The sequence below is a fragment of the Cryptomeria japonica genome, unplaced genomic scaffold (assembly GCF_030272615.1).
Source record: "Cryptomeria japonica unplaced genomic scaffold, Sugi_1.0 HiC_scaffold_891, whole genome shotgun sequence".
Taxonomy (NCBI): domain Eukaryota; kingdom Viridiplantae; phylum Streptophyta; class Pinopsida; order Cupressales; family Cupressaceae; genus Cryptomeria; species Cryptomeria japonica.
In genome coordinates this window covers 1-22,500 of record NW_026729605.1, presented here as the reverse complement: position 1 = coordinate 22,500, position 22,500 = coordinate 1, and the positions used below count along the sequence as shown (strand labels likewise).

General features: G+C 61.0%; 2 non-coding genes across 2 annotated transcripts; both read right to left on the bottom strand.

Moving 5' to 3' along the window:
- Nucleotides 1–4,341: 4,341 nt before the first annotated feature.
- Nucleotides 4,342–4,460, bottom strand: LOC131872929 (5S ribosomal RNA). Its single transcript, XR_009370989.1, has one exon. It is a non-coding gene; the product is annotated as a 5S ribosomal RNA (ribosomal RNA).
- A 7,804-nt stretch (nt 4,461–12,264) lies between these two features.
- On the bottom strand, nt 12,265–12,383 carry LOC131872932 (5S ribosomal RNA). Its single transcript, XR_009370992.1, has one exon. It is a non-coding gene; the product is annotated as a 5S ribosomal RNA (ribosomal RNA).
- Between the last annotated feature and the right edge of the window lie 10,117 nt (nt 12,384–22,500).

Sequence of the window (22,500 nt, the reverse complement as noted above, 5' to 3'; positions counted from 1 at the left end):
GCATCAAAGGTGCGCAATGCTGGTGCGAACCCGGGAGCGCTCCGATGTGTGCTCCAAGGTGCGGCGTGCACGAAGTCCGAGCCCGGTTTGCCCCGGGTGCGCACCTCGCGTGCACCTTCGCCGGGGTGAGCACCTTGGTGTGCAGACCTTGGTTGGGTTGCGCGCCCTGGTGCGCACCAAGGAGCGCTCTGAAGTGTGCTCCAAGGTGCGGCGTGCACGAAGTCGGAGCCCGGTTTGCCCCGGGTGTGCACCTCGGGTGCGCACCTCGCGTGCACCTTCGCTGCGGTGGGCACCTTGGCTGGGTTGCGCGCCTTGGTGGGCACCATGCAGTGCACGAAGTCGGAGCCCGGATTGCCCCGGGCGCGCACCTCCGCCAGGGTGGGCACCTTGGTGCGCACAACTTGCCTGGGCTGCGCACCAGGAAGGGCTCAAGATGGCACCCGCGTTCCGTTTTTTTCACTATCTTTCAGAACGGAAATTTTAAAATCTCGTTTTTTTTTGCCTTTTCTGGAAATTAGTGAAGGCAGCGCATCAAAGGTGCGCAACGCTGGTGCGAACCTGGGAGCGCTCCGATGTGTGCTCCAAGGTGTGGCGTGCACGAAGTCGGACCCCGGTTTGCCCCGGGTGCGCACCTCGCGTGCACCTTGGTGCGCACACCTTGGCTGGGTTGCGCGCCCTGGTGGGCACCATGGTGCGCACCAAGGAGCGCTCCGAAGTGTGCTCCAAGGTGCGGCGTGCACGAAGTCGGAGCCCGGTTTGCCCCGGGTGCGCACCTCGCGTGCACCTTCGCCGCGGTGGGCACCATGGCGTGCACGAAGTCGGAGCCCGGTTTGCCCCGGGTGCGCACCTCGCGTGCACCTTCGCCGGGGTGGGCACCTTGGTGTGCAGACCTTGGCTGGGTTGCGCGCCCTGGTGGGCACCATGGTGCGCACCAAGGAGCGCTCCGAAGTGTGCTCCAAGGTGCGGCCTGCACGAAGTCGGAGCCCGGTTTGCCCCGCGTGTGCACCTCGGGTGGGCACCTTGGTGCGCATGCCTTGCCTGGGCTGCGCACCAGGGCGGGCTCAAGATGGCACCCGCGTTCCTTTTTTTTCACTATCTTTCAAAACGGAAATTTTAAAATCTCATTTTTGTTTGCCTTTTTCTGGAAATTAGTGAAGGCAGCGCATCAAAGGTGCGCACCTCGCTGCCCACCACGGTGCGCAACGCCGGTGGGCACCCGGGAGTGCTTCGAAGTGTGCTCCAAGGTGCTGCGTGCACGTTGTCGGAGCCCGGTTTGCCCCGGGTGCGCACCTCGCGTGCACCTTCGTCGGGGTGGGCACCTTGGCTGGGTTTGCCCCGGCTGCGCTCCGAAGCGGGGTTATTGGAGCGCCGCCTCTTTTTTTGTCGGAGCGTTTGGTGGGGTTTCTCGCATTGGCTCTTCCGAGGCCCGGTTGCCACCCTGGCGCGCACGAAGTCGGAAGTAGGGTTAATTGCCCGGGTGCGCACCTTTGCCAGGGTGGGCACCTTACCTGGGCTGCGCACCAGGGCGGGCTCAAGATGGCACGCGCGTTCCGTTTTTTTCACTATCTTTCAAAACGGAAATTTTAAAATCTCCTTTTTTTTTTGCCTTTTCTGGAAATTAGTGAAGGCAGCGCATCAAAGGTGCGCACCTCGCTGCCCACCTTGGTGTGCTCTGAGGTGCGCACCCGGGAGCGCTACGAAGTGTGCTCCAAGGTGCGGCGTGCACGTTGTCGGAGCCCGGTTTGCCCCGGGTGCGCACCTCGCCTGCACCTTGGCCGGGGTGGGCACCTTGGCTGGGTTTGCCCAGGGTGCGCTCCGAAGCGGGGTTACTGGAGCGCCCCCTCTTTTTTTGTCAGAGCGTTTGGTGGGGTTTCTCGCATTGGCTCTTCCCAAGCCCGGTTGTTGGGTGCGCTCCCACCCTGGCGCGCGCGAAGTTGGAAGTTGGGTTAATTGCCCGGGCGCGCACCTTCGCCAGGGTGGGCACCTTGGTGCGCACACCTTGGCTGGGCTGCGCACCAGGGCGGGCTCAAGATGGCACCAGCATTCCCTTTTTCTCACTATCTTTCAAAACGGAAATTTTAAAATCTCGTTTTTTTTTTGCCTTTTATGGAAATTAGTGAAGGCATCGCATCAAAGGTGCGCACCTCGCTGCCCACCTTGGTGTGCTCCGAGGTGCCCACCACGGTGCGCAACGCCGGTGCGAACCCGGGAGCGCCCCGATGTGTGCTCCAAGGTGCGGCGTGCACGAAGTCGGACCCCGGTTTGCCCCGGGTGCGCACCTCGCGTGCACCTTGGTGCGCACACCTTGGCTGGGTTGCGCGGCCTGGTGGGCACCATGGTGCGCACCAAGGAGCGCTCCGAAGTGTGCTCCAAGGTGCGGCGTGCACGAAGTCGGAGCCCGGTTTGCCCCGGGTACGCACCTCGCGTGCACCTTCGCCGGGGTGGGCACCTCGGCTGGGTTGCGCGCCCTGGTGCGCACCAAGGAGCGCTCCGAAGTGTGCTCCAAGGTGCGGCGTGCACGAAGTCGGAGCCCGGTTTGCCCCGGGTGCGCACCTTCGCCGCGGTGCGCACCATGGCGTGCACGAAGTCGGAGCCCGGTTTGCCCCGGGTGCGCACCTCGCGTGCACCTTCGGCGGGGTTGCCCGCCCTGGTGGGCACCATGGTGCGCACCAAGGAGCGCTCCGAAGTGTGCTCCAAGGTGCGGCGTGCACGAAGTCGGAGCCCGGTTTGCCCCGGGTGCGCACCTCGCGTGCACCTTCGGCGGGGTTGCGCGCCCTGGTGGGCACCATGGTGCGCACCAAGGAGCGCTCCGAAGTGTGCTCCAAGGTGCGGCGTGCACGAAGTCGGAGCCCGGTTTGCCCCGGGTGCGCACCTCGCGTGCACCTTCGCCGCGGTGGGCACCATGGCGTGCACGAAGTCGGAGCCCGGTTTGCCCCGGGTGCGCACCTCGCGTGCACCTTCGCCGGGGTGGGCACCTCGGCTGGGTTGCGCGCCCTGGTGCGCACCAAGGAGCGCTCCGAAGTGTGCTCCAAGGTGCGGCGTGCACGAAGTCGGAGCCCGGTTTGCCCCGGGTGCGCACCTCGCGTGCACCTTCGCCAGGGTGGGCACCTCGGTGCGCACACCTTCTCAATGTTTTCTTGCCTTTTCTGGAAATTGGTGAAGGCAGCGCATCAAAGGTGCGCACCTCGGTGTGCTCCGAGGTGCGAACCCGAGAGCGCTCCGAGGTGCCCACGAAGTCGAAAGTCGGGTTAATTGCATTGTTTTCCCCGGGTGCGCTCCGAGGTGCGCAACATCGGCGCGCACCAAGGAGGGCTCCGAAGTGTGCTCCAAGGTGCGCACGATGGCGTGCACCTCTGGTGCGCACGATTCGGAGCTCGGTTTGACCGGGGTGCGCACACCTTGGCTGGGTTGCGCACCTTTTGTGCGCTCCAAGGTGCGCACGAAGTCGGAGCTCGGTTTGCCCCGGGTGCGCACCTTCGCCAGGGTGCGCACCTTGATGCGCACGCCTTGGCTGGGCTGCGCACCTTGGTGGGCGCCATGGTGCGCACCTTTCGTGCGCTCCAAGGTGCGCACGAAGTCGGAGCTCGGTTTGCCCCGGGTGCGCACCTTGGTGGGCGCCATGGTGCACTCCGAGGTGCCCAAGATTGGTGCGCACCAAGGAGCGCTCCGAAGTGCGCTCCAAGGTGCGCGCGAAGTCGAAAGTTGGGTTAATTGTCCGGTTTGCCTCGGGTGCGCACCTTGCGTGCACCTTCGCCAGGGTGGGCGCCTTGGTGCGCACACCTTGGCTGGGCTGCGCACACCTTGGCACCCGCGTTTCCTTCATTTTAAATTTTTTTTTTTTACAATCTCTCAAGTGGGAAATTCTATAATCTCAACTTTTTTTGCCTTTTCAGGAAACTTTTGAATGGAGCGCATCATTGGTGCGCTCCGAAGTGTGCTCCAAAGCTCTCTCCAGCTGCGTGCACCTGCCCCGGCCGCGCACCCGGCCCCGCCCAGCTTCGCTCACCTGTCCCGGGCGTCTGGTGCGGAACCTTAGAGTAAGAAACATCACCGTGCACCTTGGCCAACGTGCGCGACTCGACCGAGCGCGCACTGGCCGAGGTGCACACCGATTTCACCTGGGTGCGCGCGCAGCACCTCGGGCGCACCGGGGTGCGCGCACAACGCCCGGGTTGCACCGTGGCCTGTGTGCTCGGGGCGCCTCGGGTGCGCGCTCGGTGTCGCCCCCGCGCGCGCGGTAGTGCGGGCAGCGCACCCCGGCCCGGCCCGGCCCCGACGAGAACGCAAACGGGCAAAAGGTTTATTCAAATAGCATTGCGACGCCCGGCGAAAAACTAAAAAAGGGTGCAACACCGGGACTTCCCGGGAGGTCACCCATCCCAGTACTACTCCGGCCCAAGCGCGCTTAACTGCGGAGTTCTGATGGGATCCGGTGCACTAACGCTGGTATGATCGCACCCGTTATGAGCTTGTCGCAGTGTGTACTTAGCAAACCGCGACCCACGTGCGAATCCACCCCGGCCACCCACCCCCGTCGAGGTGCACACCCTCCCTCGCGAAGTGCGCCCCGTTCGCCAAGTGTGAGCCCTGCCCGGGTGCGCGCACCTTGCTAGGGCGTCGGGTGTGCACCCGGCCCGGCCTACGTGCGTGCACCTGGAGGGGGCGTCGTGTGCGTGCAGTGTCCCGTCTGCAACGCGGTGCCCACACACCACCTCGGGCGCAACGACCTGCGCTCACATGTGGGCCGAGTGCACCTTGGTGCATGTTCGGGGCGCCTCGGGTGCACGCTCGATCTTGCCCCGGTGCACCAAGGCGCTCGGTTTGCCCCGGGTGCGCACTTGGTGCAAGGTGGGCACCCAAAATAGGGATCAAGCACCAAAACACAAGTTTCGGGATGCAAAATGGGACCCAAGGACCACAAATGCGTTCCAAGACCCATGATGGGTCCACGAGAACAAAAATGTGTTCCGAGACTTAATAAACAAATATTGGGTTTTAGGAGAAGAAACATGCTCTGATGCCCAAAACGAGAATCGACCCCGAAAAGGCCACAGGCCAAAAGTGGGATGCGAGACAAAAAAAAATGGGACCCGAGGACCAAAATTGGGTTCCCAGGTCGAAGACAGGGCAACCGGACAAGAAACGACCTCTAAGGCTCGAAATGAGTCCCGACGACTAAAACTTGACAAGAAGCACCCATCAGGCACCCAACTCGACACCCATGGGATGCCGACCCACCCGGGCTTCCACCTAGCACACCTTGGCACCCACCCACCCTCGCACCCAACCTCGCACCCAACTTAGCACCTTTGAACCCACATTGGCACTCACCCTGACCCTGGCACCTTGGAACCCACATTGGCACTCACCTTGACCCTGGCACCCACCTTTGCACTCACCTTGGGACCCACCCTGGCTCCCACCTCGGCACCCACCCAGACACCCACCTTGGTTCCTTGGCACCCACCTTGGATCCTTGGCACCCACCCCGACACCCACCTTGGCACGCAACTTGGCTACTTGCCACCCACCTTGGCTCCTTGACGCCCACCCCGACAACCACCCCGTGACCTACCCTGGCTAGGGTTGGTGCACACCCACCCTGGTGCCCACCTTGGCACCCACCCTATGACCCACCTTGGCACGCACCTTAGTACCCACCCCGTTACCCACCCTAGGACCCACCCCGTGACCCACCTTGGCCAGGGTGGGTGCCTTGGTGCGCACAACTTGCCTGGGCTGCACACCAGGGCGGGCTCAAGATGGCACCCGCGTTCCGTTTTTTTCACTATCTTTCAAAACGGAAATTTTAAAATCTCATTTTTTTCTTTTTTTTGCCTTTTCTGGAAATTAGTGAAGGCAGCGCATCAAAGGTGCGCAATGCTGGTGCGAACCCGGGAGCGCTCCGATGTGTGCTCCAAGGTGCGGCGTGCACGAAGTTCGAGCCCGGTTTGCCCCGGGTGCGCACCTCGCGTGCACCTTCGCCGGGGTGAGCACCTTGGCTGGGTTGCGCGCCCTGGTGCGTACCAAGGAGCGCTCTGAAGTGTGCTCCAAGGTGCGGCGTGCACGAAGTCGGAGCCCGGTTTGCCCCGGGTGTGCACCTCGGGTGCGCACCTCGCGTGCACCTTCGCTGCGGTGGGCACCTTGGCTGGGTTGCGCGCCTTGGTGGGCACCATGCAGTGCACGAAGTCGGAGCCCGGTTTGCCCCGGGCGCGCACCTCCGCCAGGGTGGGCACCTTGGTGCGCACAACTTGCCTGGGCTGCGCACCAGGAAGGGCTCAAGATGGCACCCGCGTTCCGTTTTTTTCACTATCTTTCAGAACGGAAATTTTAAAATATCGTTTTTTTTTGCCTTTTCTGGAAATTAGTGAAGGCAGCGCATCAAAGGTGCGCAACGCTGGTGCGAACCTGGGAGCGCTCCGATGTGTGCTCCAAGGTGCGGCGTGCACGAAGTCGGAGCCCGGTTTGCCCCGGGTGCGCCCTGGTGGGCACCATGGTGCGCACCAAGGAGCGCTCCGAAGTGTGCTCCAAGGTGCGGCCTGCACGAAGTCGGAGCCCGGTTTGCCCCGGGTGTGCACCTCGGGTGGGCACCTTGGTGCGCATGCCTTGCCTGGGCTGCGCACCAGGGCGGGCTCAAGATGGCACCCGCGTTCCTTTTTTTTCACTATCTTTCAAAACGGAAATTTTAAAATCTCATTTTTTTTTGCCTTTTTCTGGAAATTAGTGAAGGCAGCGCATCAAAGGTGCGCACCTCGCTGCCCACCACGGTGCGCAACGCCGGTGGGCACCCGGGAGTGCTTCGAAGTGTGCTCCAAGGTGCTGCGTGCACGTTGTCGGAGCCCGGTTTGCCCCGGGTGCGCACCTCGCGTGCACCTTCGTCGGGGTGGGCACCTTGGCTTGGTTTGCCCCGGCTGCGCTCCGAAGCGGGGTTATTGGAGCGCCGCCTCTTTTTTTGTCGGAGCGTTTGGTGGGGTTTCTCGCATTGGCTCTTCCGAGGCCCGGTTGCCACCCTGGCGCGCACGAAGTCGGAAGTAGGGTTAATTGCCCGGGTGCGCACCTTTGCCAGGGTGGCACCTTACCTGGGCTGCGCACCAGGGCGGGCTCAAGATGGCACGCGCGTTCCGTTTTTTTCACTATCTTTCAAAACGGAAATTTTAAAATCTCCTTTTTTTTTTGCCTTTTCTGGAAATTAGTGAAGGCAGCGCATCAAAGGTGCGCACCTCGCTGCCCACCTTGGTGTGCTCTGAGGTGCGCACCCGGGAGCGCTACGAAGTGTGCTCCAAGGTGCGGCGTGCACGTTGTCGGAGCCCGGTTTGCCCCGGGTGCGCACCTCGCCTGCACCTTGGCCGGGGTGGGCACCTTGGCTGGGTTTGCCCAGGGTGCGCTCCGAAGCGGGGTTACTGGAGCGCCCCCTCTTTTTTTGTCAGAGAGTTTGGTGGGGTTTCTCGCATTGGCTCTTCCCAGGCCCGGTTGTTGGGTGCGCTCCCACCCTGGCGCGCGCGAAGTTGGAAGTTGGGTTAATTGCCCGGGCGCGCACCTTCGCCAGGGTGGGCACCTTGGTGCGCAAACCTTGGCTGGGCTGCGCACCAGGGCGGGCTCAAGATGGCACCAGCATTCCCTTTTTCTCACTATCTTTCAAAACGGAAATTTTAAAATCTCGTTTTTTTTTTGCCTTTTATGGAAATTAGTGAAGGCATCGCATCAAAGGTGCGCACCTCGCTGCCCACCTTGGTGTGCTCCGAGGTGCCCACCACGGTGCGCAACGCCGGTGCGAACCCGGGAGCGCCCCGATGTGTGCTCCAAGGTGCGGCGTGCACGAAGTCGGACCCCGGTTTGCCCCGGGTGCGCACCTCGCGTGCACCTTGGTGCGCACACCTTGGCTGGGTTGCGCGGCCTGGTGGGCACCATGGTGCGCACCAAGGAGCGCTCCGAAGTGTGCTCCAAGGTGCGGCGTGCACGAAGTCGGAGCCCGGTTTGCCCCGGGTGCGCACCTTCGCCGCGGTGGGCACCATGGCGTGCACGAAGTCGGAGCCCGGTTTGCCCCGGGTGCGCACCTCGCGTGCACCTTCGCCGGGGTGGGCACCTCGGCTGGGTTGCGCGCCCTGGTGCGCACCAAGGAGCGCTCTGAAGTGTGCTCCAAGGTGCGGCGTGCACGAAGTCGGAGCCCGGTTTGCCCCGGGTGTGCACCTCGCGTGCACCTTCGCTGCGGTGGGCACCTTGGCTGGGTTGCGCGCCTTGGTGGGCACCATGCAGTGCACGAAGTCGGAGCCCGGTTTGCCCCGGGCGCGCACCTCCGCCAGGGTGGGCACCTTGGTGCGCACAACTTGCCTGGGCTGCGCACCAGGAAGGGCTCAAGATGGCACCCGCGTTCCGTTTTTTTCACTATCTTTCAGAACGGAAATTTTAAAATATCGTTTTTTTTTGCCTTTTCTGGAAATTAGTGAAGGCAGCGCATCAAAGGTGCGCAACGCTGGTGCGAACCTGGGAGCGCTCCGATGTGTGCTCCAAGGTGCGGCGTGCACGAAGTCGGACCCCGGTTTGCCCCGGGTGCGCACCTCGCGTGCACCTTGGTGCGCACACCTTGGCTGGGTTGCGCGCCCTGGTGGGCACCATGGTGCGCACCAAGGAGCGCTCCGAAGTGTGCTCCAAGGTGCGGCGTGCACGAAGTCGGAGCCCGGTTTGCCCCGGGTGCGCACCTCGCGTGCACCTTCGCCGCGGTGGGCACCATGGCGTGCACGAAGTCGGAGCCCGGTTTGCCCCGGGTGCGCACCTCGCGTGCACCTTCGCCGGGGTGGGCACCTTGGTGTGCAGACCTTGGCTGGGTTGCGCGCCCTGGTGGGCACCATGGTGCGCACCAAGGAGCGCTCCGAAGTGTGCTCCAAGGTGCGGCCTGCACGAAGTCGGAGCCCGGTTTGCCCCGCGTGTGCACCTCGGGTGGGCACCTTGGTGCGCATGCCTTGCCTGGGCTGCGCACCAGGGCGGGCTCAAGATGGCACCCGCGTTCCTTTTTTTTCACTATCTTTCAAAACGGAAATTTTAAAATCTCATTTTTGTTTGCCTTTTTCTGGAAATTAGTGAAGGCAGCGCATCAAAGGTGCGCACCTCGCTGCCCACCACGGTGCGCAACGCCGGTGGGCACCCGGGAGTGCTTCGAAGTGTGCTCCAAGGTGCTGCGTGCACGTTGTCGGAGCCCGGTTTGCCCCGGGTGCGCACCTCGCGTGCACCTTCGTCGGGGTGGGCACCTTGGCTGGGTTTGCCCCGGCTGCGCTCCGAAGCGGGGTTATTGGAGCGCCGCCTCTTTTTTTGTCGGAGCGTTTGGTGGGGTTTCTCGCATTGGCTCTTCCGAGGCCCGGTTGCCACCCTGGCGCGCACGAAGTCGGAAGTAGGGTTAATTGCCCGGGTGCGCACCTTTGCCAGGGTGGGCACCTTACCTGGGCTGCGCACCAGGGCGGGCTCAAGATGGCACGCGCGTTCCGTTTTTTTCACTATCTTTCAAAACGGAAATTTTAAAATCTCCTTTTTTTTTTGCCTTTTCTGGAAATTAGTGAAGGCAGCGCATCAAAGGTGCGCACCTCGCTGCCCACCTTGGTGTGCTCTGAGGTGCGCACCCGGGAGCGCTACGAAGTGTGCTCCAAGGTGCGGCGTGCACGTTGTCGGAGCCCGGTTTGCCCCGGGTGCGCACCTCGCCTGCACCTTGGCCGGGGTGGGCACCTTGGCTGGGTTTGCCCAGGGTGCGCTCCGAAGCGGGGTTACTGGAGCGCCCCCTCTTTTTTTGTCAGAGCGTTTGGTGGGGTTTCTCGCATTGGCTCTTCCCAGGCCCGGTTGTTGGGTGCGCTCCCACCCTGGCGCGCGCGAAGTTGGAAGTTGGGTTAATTGCCCGGGCGCGCACCTTCGCCAGGGTGGGCACCTTGGTGCGCACACCTTGGCTGGGCTGCGCACCAGGGCGGGCTCAAGATGGCACCAGCATTCCCTTTTTCTCACTATCTTTCAAAACGGAAATTTTAAAATCTCGTTTTTTTTTTGCCTTTTATGGAAATTAGTGAAGGCATCGCATCAAAGGTGCGCACCTCGCTGCCCACCTTGGTGTGCTCCGAGGTGCCCACCACGGTGCGCAACGCCGGTGCGAACCCGGGAGCGCCCCGATGTGTGCTCCAAGGTGCGGCGTGCACGAAGTCGGACCCCGGTTTGCCCCGGGTGCGCACCTCGCGTGCACCTTGGTGCGCACACCTTGGCTGGGTTGCGCGGCCTGGTGGGCACCATGGTGCGCACCAAGGAGCGCTCCGAAGTGTGCTCCAAGGTGCGGCGTGCACGAAGTCGGAGCCCGGTTTGCCCCGGGTACGCACCTCGCGTGCACCTTCGCCGGGGTGGGCACCTCGGCTGGGTTGCGCGCCCTGGTGCGCACCAAGGAGCGCTCCGAAGTGTGCTCCAAGGTGCGGCGTGCACGAAGTCGGAGCCCGGTTTGCCCCGGGTGCGCACCTTCGCCGCGGTGCGCACCATGGCGTGCACGAAGTCGGAGCCCGGTTTGCCCCGGGTGCGCACCTCGCGTGCACCTTCGGCGGGGTTGCCCGCCCTGGTGGGCACCATGGTGCGCACCAAGGAGCGCTCCGAAGTGTGCTCCAAGGTGCGGCGTGCACGAAGTCGGAGCCCGGTTTGCCCCGGGTGCGCACCTCGCGTGCACCTTCGGCGGGGTTGCGCGCCCTGGTGGGCACCATGGTGCGCACCAAGGAGCGCTCCGAAGTGTGCTCCAAGGTGCGGCGTGCACGAAGTCGGAGCCCGGTTTGCCCCGGGTGCGCACCTCGCGTGCACCTTCGCCGCGGTGGGCACCATGGCGTGCACGAAGTCGGAGCCCGGTTTGCCCCGGGTGCGCACCTCGCGTGCACCTTCGCCGGGGTGGGCACCTCGGCTGGGTTGCGCGCCCTGGTGCGCACCAAGGAGCGCTCCGAAGTGTGCTCCAAGGTGCGGCGTGCACGAAGTCGGAGCCCGGTTTGCCCCGGGTGCGCACCTCGCGTGCACCTTCGCCAGGGTGGGCACCTCGGTGCGCACACCTTCTCAATGTTTTCTTGCCTTTTCTGGAAATTGGTGAAGGCAGCGCATCAAAGGTGCGCACCTCGGTGTGCTCCGAGGTGCGAACCCGAGAGCGCTCCGAGGTGCCCACGAAGTCGAAAGTCGGGTTAATTGCATTGTTTTCCCCGGGTGCGCTCCGAGGTGCGCAACATCGGCGCGCACCAAGGAGGGCTCCGAAGTGTGCTCCAAGGTGCGCACGATGGCGTGCACCTCTGGTGCGCACGATTCGGAGCTCGGTTTGACCGGGGTGCGCACACCTTGGCTGGGTTGCGCACCTTTTGTGCGCTCCAAGGTGCGCACGAAGTCGGAGCTCGGTTTGCCCCGGGTGCGCACCTTCGCCAGGGTGCGCACCTTGATGCGCACGCCTTGGCTGGGCTGCGCACCTTGGTGGGCGCCATGGTGCGCACCTTTCGTGCGCTCCAAGGTGCGCACGAAGTCGGAGCTCGGTTTGCCCCGGGTGCGCACCTTGGTGGGCGCCATGGTGCACTCCGAGGTGCCCAAGATTGGTGCGCACCAAGGAGCGCTCCGAAGTGCGCTCCAAGGTGCGCGCGAAGTCGAAAGTTGGGTTAATTGTCCGGTTTGCCTCGGGTGCGCACCTTGCGTGCACCTTCGCCAGGGTGGGCGCCTTGGTGCGCACACCTTGGCTGGGCTGCGCACACCTTGGCACCCGCGTTTCCTTCATTTTAAATTTTTTTTTTTTACAATCTCTCAAGTGGGAAATTCTATAATCTCAACTTTTTTTGCCTTTTCAGGAAACTTTTGAATGGAGCGCATCATTGGTGCGCTCCGAAGTGTGCTCCAAAGCTCTCTCCAGCTGCGTGCACCTGCCCCGGCCGCGCACCCGGCCCCGCCCAGCTTCGCTCACCTGTCCCGGGCGTCTGGTGCGGAACCTTAGAGTAAGAAACATCACCGTGCACCTTGGCCAACGTGCGCGACTCGACCGAGCGCGCACTGGCCGAGGTGCACACCGATTTCACCTGGGTGCGCGCGCAGCACCTCGGGCGCACCGGGGTGCGCGCACAACGCCCGGGTTGCACCGTGGCCTGTGTGCTCGGGGCGCCTCGGGTGCGCGCTCGGTGTCGCCCCCGCGCGCGCGGTAGTGCGGGCAGCGCACCCCGGCCCGGCCCGGCCCCGACGAGAACGCAAACGGGCAAAAGGTTTATTCAAATAGCATTGCGACGCCCGGCGAAAAACTAAAAAAGGGTGCAACACCGGGACTTCCCGGGAGGTCACCCATCCCAGTACTACTCCGGCCCAAGCGCGCTTAACTGCGGAGTTCTGATGGGATCCGGTGCACTAATGCTGGTATGATCGCACCCGTTATGAGCTTGTCGCAGTGTGTACTTAGCAAACCGCGACCCACGTGCGAATCCACCCCGGCCACCCACCCCCGTCGAGGTGCACACCCTCCCTCGCGAAGTGCGCCCCGTTCGCCAAGTGTGAGCCCTGCCCGGGTGCGCGCACCTTGCTAGGGCGTCGGGTGTGCACCCGGCCCGGCCTACGTGCGTGCACCTGGAGGGGGCGTCGTGTGCGTGCAGTGTCCCGTCTGCAACGCGGTGCCCACACACCACCTCGGGCGCAACGACCTGCGCTCACATGTGGGCCGAGTGCACCTTGGTGCATGTTCGGGGCGCCTCGGGTGCACGCTCGATCTTGCCCCGGTGCACCAAGGCGCTCGGTTTGCCCCGGGTGCGCACTTGGTGCAAGGTGGGCACCCAAAATAGGGATCAAGCACCAAAACACAAGTTTCGGGATGCAAAATGGGACCCAAGGACCACAAATGCGTTCCAAGACCCATGATGGGTCCACGAGAACAAAAATGTGTTCCGAGACTTAATAAACAAATATTGGGTTTTAGGAGAAGAAACATGCTCTGATGCCCAAAACGAGAATCGACCCCGAAAAGGCCACAGGCCAAAAGTGGGATGCGAGACAAAAAAAAATGGGACCCGAGGACCAAAATTGGGTTCCCAGGTCGAAGACAGGGCAACCGGACAAGAAACGACCTCTAAGGCTCGAAATGAGTCCCGACGACTAAAACTTGACAAGAAGCACCCATCAGGCACCCAACTCGACACCCATGGGATGCCGACCCACCCGGGCTTCCACCTAGCACACCTTGGCACCCACCCACCCTCGCACCCAACCTCGCACCCAACTTAGCACCTTTGAACCCACATTGGCACTCACCCTGACCCTGGCACCTTGGAACCCACATTGGCACTCACCTTGACCCTGGCACCCACCTTTGCACTCACCTTGGGACCCACCCTGGCTCCCACCTCGGCACCCACCCAGACACCCACCTTGGTTCCTTGGCACCCACCTTGGATCCTTGGCACCCACCCCGACACCCACCTTGGCACGCAACTTGGCTACTTGCCACCCACCTTGGCTCCTTGACGCCCACCCCGACAACCACCCCGTGACCTACCCTGGCTAGGGTTGGTGCACACCCACCCTGGTGCCCACCTTGGCACCCACCCTATGACCCACCTTGGCACGCACCTTAGTACCCACCCCGTTACCCACCCTAGGACCCACCCCGTGACCCACCTTGGCCAGGGTGGGTGCACCCACCCTGGTGCCCACCTTGGCACCCACCCATCCTAGCACCCAGCCTGTGACCGGGCTTGGAACCCAACCTTGCACCCGCACCCGTCTTGGCCAGTGTGGGTGCGCACCCATCCTGGCACCCACGTTGTGACACACCCTTTAACCCACGCACCCTAGCACCCACGTTGGCACCCACCTTGGAACCCAACCTAGCAACTTGGCACCCACCCCGTGACCCACCTTGGCATCCACCATAGCAGTCGCCGACTTGGCACCCACCTCGGCACCCACCTTGACACTTGTGGACCCACCTTGCCACTCACCCTAGCATCGACCCATCCTAGCACCCACCCTGGCACCTTTGCACCCTAGCACTCACCCATCCTAGCACCTAACCTGTGACCCACCTTGACACTCACCCTCGCACCCACCTTGGAACCCAACCTAGCACCCACCCACCCTGACACCAACCCTAGCACCTACCCACCCTTGCACCCACCCTGTGACCCATCTTGGCACCCACCCATCCTACCACTCAACCTATCACCCACCTTCTCACCCACCTTGGCATCCACCTTAGCACCCACCCACACTGGCACCTTGGCACCCACCTCGGGCAAGGTGGGTGCACACCCACCCTGGCACCCAATTTAGAACCCACCGAGCATGTTACCCACCTTGGCACCCACATTGCAGCCCACCCTAGTACCCACCCTATGACCCACATTGGCATCCACACCCTAGCACCCAGGCACCTCGACACCCGCCTTGACACCCACCCTAGCACTGAACCTGTGACCCACCTTGGAACTCACCCTAGAACCCACCCACCCTGTGAACCACCTTGGCATCCACCTTAGCACCCACCCACCTTGGCACCCACTCTAGCACTCACCCATCCTAACACCCAACTTGTTACCCACCTTGGCACCCGCCCTCGCGTCCACCTTGAAACCCACCCTAGCACCCACCCACGCAGGAGCCCACCTTGGCACCCAACCTAACACCCACGCATCCTGGCACCCAACTTGTGACCCACCTTGGAACCCACCCTAGTACCCACCTTTGAACCCACTATATCACCAACCCACCTTGGCACCCACCCTATGACCCTCTTTGGAATCCACCCTAGCACGCACCCACCCTGGCACCCACCATGGAGCGCACCCTAGCACCCACCCACCTCGGCACGCACCTCAACACCCACCTTGGTGTGCGCACTGCGCCAACCTCTCAAAGACCCTATGTGGTGCGCTCCAAAGTGTACACCTTTGGTGCGCTCCAAGGTGCGCACCTTTGGTGCACACCGAGGTGCACACCAAAGTGTGCACCGAGGTGAGCACCAAAGTGCACTCCAGGGTGCACACCAAGGCGTGCACCTTTGGTGCGGTCAATGCAAACGAATTCGGAAGTTGGGGTCGATGTCCTAATCGCTGCTGCAGACTACACGTATGAGAATCGGACAAATAGCTTTATATAGGGGAGGTGTTGCGTTTGATGGGTCGACTCCCCTGGTTGTGTGCACTGCACCAACTTCAAAGACCCTGTCTTGTTTAAGAAGTCAAAAGTTGGGGTGGATGTCCTAATCATTGCTGCAGTCTACGCATGTATGAGAATCAGACAAATAGCTTATATAGGGGAGGTGTTGCATTCGGTGGGTTGACTCCCCTGGTTGTGCGCACTGCGCCAACCTCAAAGACCCCGCATAGCAGAAGAAGTCGGAAGTCGGATTTTGGTGAGCACCAAGGCGTGCACCTTTGGTGCGGTCAACGCAGACGAATTCAGAAGTTGGGGTGGATGTCCTAATCGTTGTTGCAGGCTACACATGTATGAGAATCAGACAAATAGCTTATATAGGGGAGGTGTTGGGTTTGATGGGTCAACTCCCTTGGTTGTGCGCATTACGCCAACCTCAAAGACCTTGTTTTCGTTAAGAAGTCAAAAGTTGGGGTCAATGTCCTAATGGCTCCTGCAGGCTACACATGTATGAGAATCGGACAAATAGCTTATATAGGGGAGGTGTTGGGTTTGATGGGTCGACTCCCCTGGTTGTGCGCATTACGTCAACCTCAAAGACCTTGTTTTCGTTAAGAAGTCAAAAGTTGGGGTCGATGTCCTAATTGCTCCTGTAGACTACACATGTATGAGAATCAGACAAATAGCTTATATAGGGGAGGTGTTGGGTTTGATGGGTTGACTCCCCTAGTTGTTCGCATTACACCAACCTCAAAGACCTTGTTTTCGTTTAGAAGCCGAAAGTTGGGGTCGATGTCCTAATTGCTCCTGCAGGCTACGCATGTATGAGAATCAGACAAATAGCTTATATAGGGGAGGTGTTGGGTTTGATGGGTCGACTCCCCTGGTTGTGCGCATTGCGCCAACCTCAAAGACCCTGCATTGCGGATGAAGTCGAAAGTCAGAGTTTGGTGTGCTACAAGGTGTGGTCGAAGGTGCTCACCTAGGTGTGCACCTTTGGAGCACAGGAAAAGTGCCCTCCAAAAGTGCGCACCTTTGGAGTGCACAAAAGTGCCCTCCAAAAGTGCGCACCTTTGGAGCGCAGAAAAGTGCCCTCCAAAAAGTGCCCTCCAAAAGTGCGCACCTTTGGAGCGCAGAAAAGTGCCCTCCAAAAAGTGCCCTCCAAAAGTGCGCACCTTTGGAGCGCAGAAAAGTGCCCTCCAAAAAGTGCCCTCCAAAAGTGCGCACCTTTGGAGCGCAGAAAAGTGCCCTCCAAAAAGTGCCCTCCAAAAGTGCGCACCTTTGGAGCGCAGAAAAGTGCCCTCCAAAAAGTGCCCTCCAAAAGTGCGCACCTTTGGAGCGCAGAAAAGTGCCCTCCAAAAAGTGCCCTCCAAAAGTGCGCACCTTTGGAGCGCAGAAAAGTGCCCTCCAAAAAGTGCCCTCCAAAAGTGCGCACCTTTGGAGCGCAGAAAAGTGCCCTCCAAAAAGTGCCCTCCAAAAGTGCGCACCTTTGGAGCGCAGAAAAGTGCCCTCCAAAAAGTGCCCTCCAAAAGTGCGCACCTTTGGAGCGCAGAAAAGTGCCCTCCAAAAGTGCGCACCTTTGGAGCGCACAAAAGTGCCCTCCAAAAGTGCGCACTTTTGGTGCGCACCAAGGCGCTGGTTCGGTCGTTGCAGGCGAGTTCGGAAGTTGGGGTCGATGTCCTGAGCGGAGGTGCAAACTACACAGGTGTCGGAATCGGACAAATAGCTTATATAGGGGAGGTGTATGCTTCGATGGGTCGACTCCCCAGGTTGAGCGCACCGCGCCAACCTCAAAGACCCTACGGTATGGATGAAGTCGGAAGTTGGGTCCGATGACCGATTCGATTAGTAGGTATGCTCATGAGGTCGGAATTTGGGTCCGATGACCTGCCATGTGCAGGAAGGCGAATGTTGACACTGTGCGTTGCAAGGTGCACACCAAGGCGCTGGTGCGGTCTTTTTAGTCGAGTTCGGAAGTTGGGGTCGATGTCCTGATCGGAGGTGCAAGCTACACAGGTGTGGGAATCGGACAAATAGCTTATATAGGGGAGGTGTATGCTTCGTTGGGTCGACTCCCCGGGTTGAGCGCACCGCGCCAACCTCAAAGACCCTACGGTATGGATGAAGTCGGAAGTTGGGTCCGATGACCGATTCGATATGTAGGCATACTCGCGAGGTCGGAATTTGGGTCCGATGACCTGCCACGTGCAGGAAGGCGAATGTTGGCACTGTGCGTTGCAAGGTGCGCACCAAGGCGCTGGTTCGGTCGTTGGAGGCGAGTTCGGAAGTTGGGGTCGATGTCTTGATCGGAGGTGCAAACTACACAGGTGTGGGAATCGGACAAATAGCTTATATAGGGGAGGTGTATGCTTCGTTGGGTCGACTCCCCGGGTTGAGCGCACCGCGCCAACCTCAAAGACCCTACGGTATGGATGAAGTCGGAAGTTGGGTCCGATGACCGATTCGATATGTAGGCATACTCGCGAGGTCGGAATTTGGGTCCGATGACCTGCCATGTGCAGGAAGGCGAATGTTGGGACTGTGCGTCGCAAGGTGCGCACCAAGGCGCTGGTGCCGTCGTTGCAGTCGAGTTCGGAAGTTGGGGTCGATGTCCTGGTCAGAGGTGCAAACTACACAGGTGTGGGAATCGGACAAATAGCTTATATAGGGGAGGTGTATGCTTCGATGGGTCGACTCCCTGGGTTGAGCGCACCGCGCCAACCTCAAAGACCCTACAGTATGGATGAAGTCGGAAGTTGGGTCCGATGACCGATTCGATACGTAGGCATATTGGCGAGGTCTGAATTTGTGTCCGATGACCTGCCATGCGCAGGAAGGCGGAATTTGGGTCCGATGACCGAGTTGATGGCGTGCCATGCGCAGAAAGGCGGAATTTGGGTCCGATGACCGAGTTGATGTTGATGGCCCGCCATGCACAGGAAGGCGGAATTTGGGTCCGATGACCGATTTGAAGGCGTGCCATACGCAAAAAGGCGGAGTTTGGGTCCGATGACCGAGTTGATATTGATGGCCCGCCATGCGCAGGAAGGCGGAATTTGGGTCCGATGACCTGACATACGCATGGAGTCCGACTCGGGGGCCGATGTTCGATTCGATGACTTGCATTGTGGGTAAAGTCGGAAGTTGTGGTCTTTGACCCGATTCGATGACCAGACTTCGGCTGCTTGAGAATCGGACAAATAACTTATATAGGGGAGGTAGTGTTCTCGAGCATCCTCCCCCCGTGCCCGTTTATGTCGATTGATGCTGGTGCTCGACTGGTTGGAGCGCTCGGATGCAAAAATCTTGCACCAGGATTTATCGATTGTGATGGACACGGCAAGTCTCCTGATTGCTATGCAGGAGCTCATCGTGAATCTCTATGCGGCCTTGGTATGGACTCGACCTGCGGAATGGTTCGGCAATGGTAGTCGCTCCAACACGTCCTTGCAATGGCCACAGAGGTGATTCGACTAGAGCTCCAGTCTAGCTTTTGGGTTGCTTGGCGGACTGGTATAGCCGCGATCGAGTTCCGGCCATGAACGTTTTAGATAGCTCTTGGGCTTTCTGGGACGGAAGTCGGAAGTTTGGGCTGTTGTCCGATTTGATGACCATTCTTCGGATGTGTGAGAATCGGACAAATAACTTATATAGGGGACTGTGTTGTCTCACGCAGCCCCCTCCGTGCCCCTCTATCTCGACCGATGTTGGTGCTTGAAAGGGTTGGGATCGCTCGGATTTATAAACGTGCACCACCATTTGTCGAGTGTGAGGGACGCGGCAGGTCTCCTAAATGCTATGCGGGCGCTCTCTGAGAATCTCTATCCGGCCTCGACACAGACTAGTCTTGCTGAATGGTTTGGCACTGGTAGTCGATCCAACACGTCGTTGTTGTGGCCGCCTAGGCGATTCGATTCGAGCCCCCGTCTAGCTTTTGGGTTGCTTGGCGGATTTTGCCCTATCCGCAAGTGAGCTCGGTCCCTAAACGTTCGAGAAACCCGATTGCTATGCGCCGACTCTCTTTCTTGCGAGCCTCCATCTAGCTTTTGGGTCTCTACGGAACGGAAGTCGGAATCTGGGACCGTTGTTTGATTCGACGAGGCAGACTACGGTTGTGCGAGAATCGGACAAATAACTTATATAGGGGAGGTGTTGACTGGAGCATTCTCCCCCGTGCCCCTCTAACTCGACCAATGCTGGCGCTCGAACGGTGGTAGCGCTCGGATTTTCATTGAGCGCCAGCATTGGTCGATTTAGAGGGGCATGCGAGATTCCCGAATGCTATGCGAGGGCTCTAACGGAAATGTCTATTGGTTTCGGTATGGATGCAATTGCGAGTGGTTCGGCAAAGGTAGTCGTTCCGATGCGTCCATGTCGTGGCCAAATCGATAATTCGATTTGAGCCCTCGTATAGCATTTGGGTCTCTCGATGTGATTCCGCATTCCAGTCCCTTTGGGCACTGCTTGAGCCGCATCCCAGGGGGTTCCCTTCCCAATAATCTGCCTCGCAACCCGATTGCTATGCGGTGAGGCTCCTCGGCCGCCTCGGAACTATCTGTGTATCAGACGCATCGCGGGATAAGGGGTTGGCAACGGTAGTCGCCCCAAGCGCGTCCGATGCTTGGACCATTCCGAGGCGGCCCTGAAGCCTCTTCCGTCTAGCCGTTGGGTCCTTCTCGCCGCATCCCTCGCCTCGCACCCCGATTGCTATGCGGTGAGGCTCCTCGGCCGCCTCGGAACTATCTGTGTATCGGACGCGTCGCGGGATAAGGGGTTGTCACTGGTAGTCGCCCCAAGCGCGTCCGATGCTTGGACCATTCCGAGGCGGCCCTGAAGCCTCTTCCGTCTAGCCGTTGGGTCCTTCTCGCCGCATCCCTCGCCTTGCACCCCGATTGCTATGCGGTGAGGCTCCTCGGCCGCCTCGGAACTATCTGTGTATCGGACGCGTCGCGGGATAAGGGGTTGTCACTGGTAGTCGCCCCAAGCGCGTCCGATGCTTGGACCATTCCGAGGCGGCCCTGAAGCCTCTTCCGTCTAGCCGTTGGGTCCTTCTCGCCGCATCCCTCGCCTCGCACCCCGATTGCTATGCGGTGAGGCTCCTCGGCCGCCTCGGAACTATCTGTGTATCGGACGCGTCGCGGGATAAGGGGTTGTCATTGGTAGTCGCCCCAAGCGCGTCCGATGCTTGGACCATTCCGAGGCGGCCCTGAAGCCTCTTCCGTCTAGCCGTTGGGTCCTTCTCGCCGCATCCCTCGCCTCGCACCCCGATTGCTATGCGGTGAGGCTCCTCGGCCGCCTCGGAACTATCTGTGTATCGGACGCGTCGCGGGATAAGGGGTTGTCACTGGTAGTCGCCCCAAGCGCGTCCGATGCTTGGACCATTCCGAGGCGGCCCTGAAGCCTCTTCCGTCTAGCCGTTGGGTCCTTCTCGCCGCATCCCTCGCCTCGCACCCCGATTGCTATGCGGTGAGGCTCCTCGGCCGCCTCGGAACTATCTGTGTATCGGACGCGTCGCGGGATAAGGGGTTGTCACTGGTAGTCGCCCCAAGCGCGTTCGATGCTTGGACCATTCCGAGGCGGCCCTGAAGCCTCTTCCGTCTAGCCGTTGGGTCCTTCTCGCCGCATCCCTCGCCTCGCACCCCGATTGCTATGCGGTGAGGCTCCTCGGCCGCCTTGGAACTATCTGTGTATCGGACGCGTCGCGGGATAAGGGGTTGTCACTGGTAGTCGCCCCAAGCGCGTCCGATGCTTGGACCATTCCGAGGCGGACCCGAAGCCTCTTCCGTCTAGCCGTTGGGTCCTTCTCGCCGCATCCTTCGCCTCGCACCCCGATTGCTATGCGGTGAGGCTCCTCGGCCGCCTCGGAACTATCTGTGTATCGGACGCGTCGCGGGATAAGGGGTTGTCACTGGTAGTCGCCCCAAGCGCGTCCGATGCTTGGACCATTCCGAGGCGGACCCGAAGCCTCTTCCGTCTAGCCGTTGGGTCCTTCTCGCCGCATCCCTCGCCTCGCACCCCGATTGCTATGCGGTGAGGCTCCTCGGCCGCCTTGGAACTATCTGTGTATCGGACGCGTCGCGGGATAAGGGGTTGTCACTGGTAGTCGCCCCAAGCGCGTCCGATGCTTGGACCATTCCGAGGCGGACCCGAAGCCTCTTCCGTCTAGCCGTTGGGTCCTTCTCGCCGCATCCCTCGCCTCGCACCCCGATTGCTATGCGGTGAGGCTCCTCGGCCGCCTTGGAACTATCTGTGTATCGGACGCGTCGCGGGATAAGGGGTTGTCACTGGTAGTCGCCCCAAGCGCGTCCGATGCTTGGACCATTCCGAGGCGGACCCGAAGCCTCTTCCGTCTAGCCGTTGGGTCCTTCTCGCCGCATCCCTCGCCTCGCACCCCGATTGCTATGCGGTGAGGCTCCTCGGCCGCCTTGGAACTATCTGTGTATCGGACGCGTCGCGGGATAAGGGGTTGTCACTGGTAGTCGCCCCAAGCGCGTCCGATGCTTGGACCATTCCGAGGCGGCCCCGAAGCCTCTTCCGTGTAGCCGTTGGGTCCTTCTCGCCGCATCCCTCGCCTCGCACCCCGATTGCTATGCGGTGAGGCTCCTCGGCCGCCTTGGAACTATCTGTGTATCGGACGCGTCGCGGGATAAGGGGTTGTCACTGGTAGTCGCCCCAAGCACGTCCGATGCTTGGACCATTCCGAGGCGGCCCCGAAGCCTCTTCCGTGTAGCCGTTGGGTCCTTCTCGCCGCATCCCTCGCCTCGCACCCCGATTGCTATGCGGTGAGGCTCCTCGGCCGCCTTGGAACTATCTGTGTATCGGACGCGTCGCGGGATAAGGGGTTGTCACTGGTAGTCGCCCCAAGCGCGTCCGATGCTTGGACCATTCCGAGGCGGACCTGAAGCCTCTTCCCTCTAGCCGTTGGGGCTTTCTCGCCGCATCCCTCGCCTCGCACCCTGATTGCTATGCTGTGAGGCTCCTCGGCCGCCTTGGAACTATCTGTGTATCGGACGCATCGCGGGATAAGGGGTTGGCAGTGGTAGTCGCCCCAAGCGCATCCGATGCTTGGACCATTCCGAGGCGGCCCTGCAGCCTCTTCCGTCTAGCCGTTGGGGCCATCTCGCCGCATCCCCCACCTCGCACCACGATTGCTATGCGGTGAGGCTCCTTGGCCGCCTCGGAACTATCTGTGTATCGGACGCATCGCGGGATAAGGGGTTGTCACTGGTAGTCGCCCCAAGCGCGTCCGATGCTTGGACTATTCCGAGGCGGCCCTGCAGCCTCTTCCGTCTAGCCGTTGGGGCCATCTCGCTGCATCCCCCACCTCCTCGGCCGCCTCGGAACTATCTGTGTATCGGACGCATCGCGGGATAAGGGGTTGGCAGTGGTAGTCGCCCCAAGCGC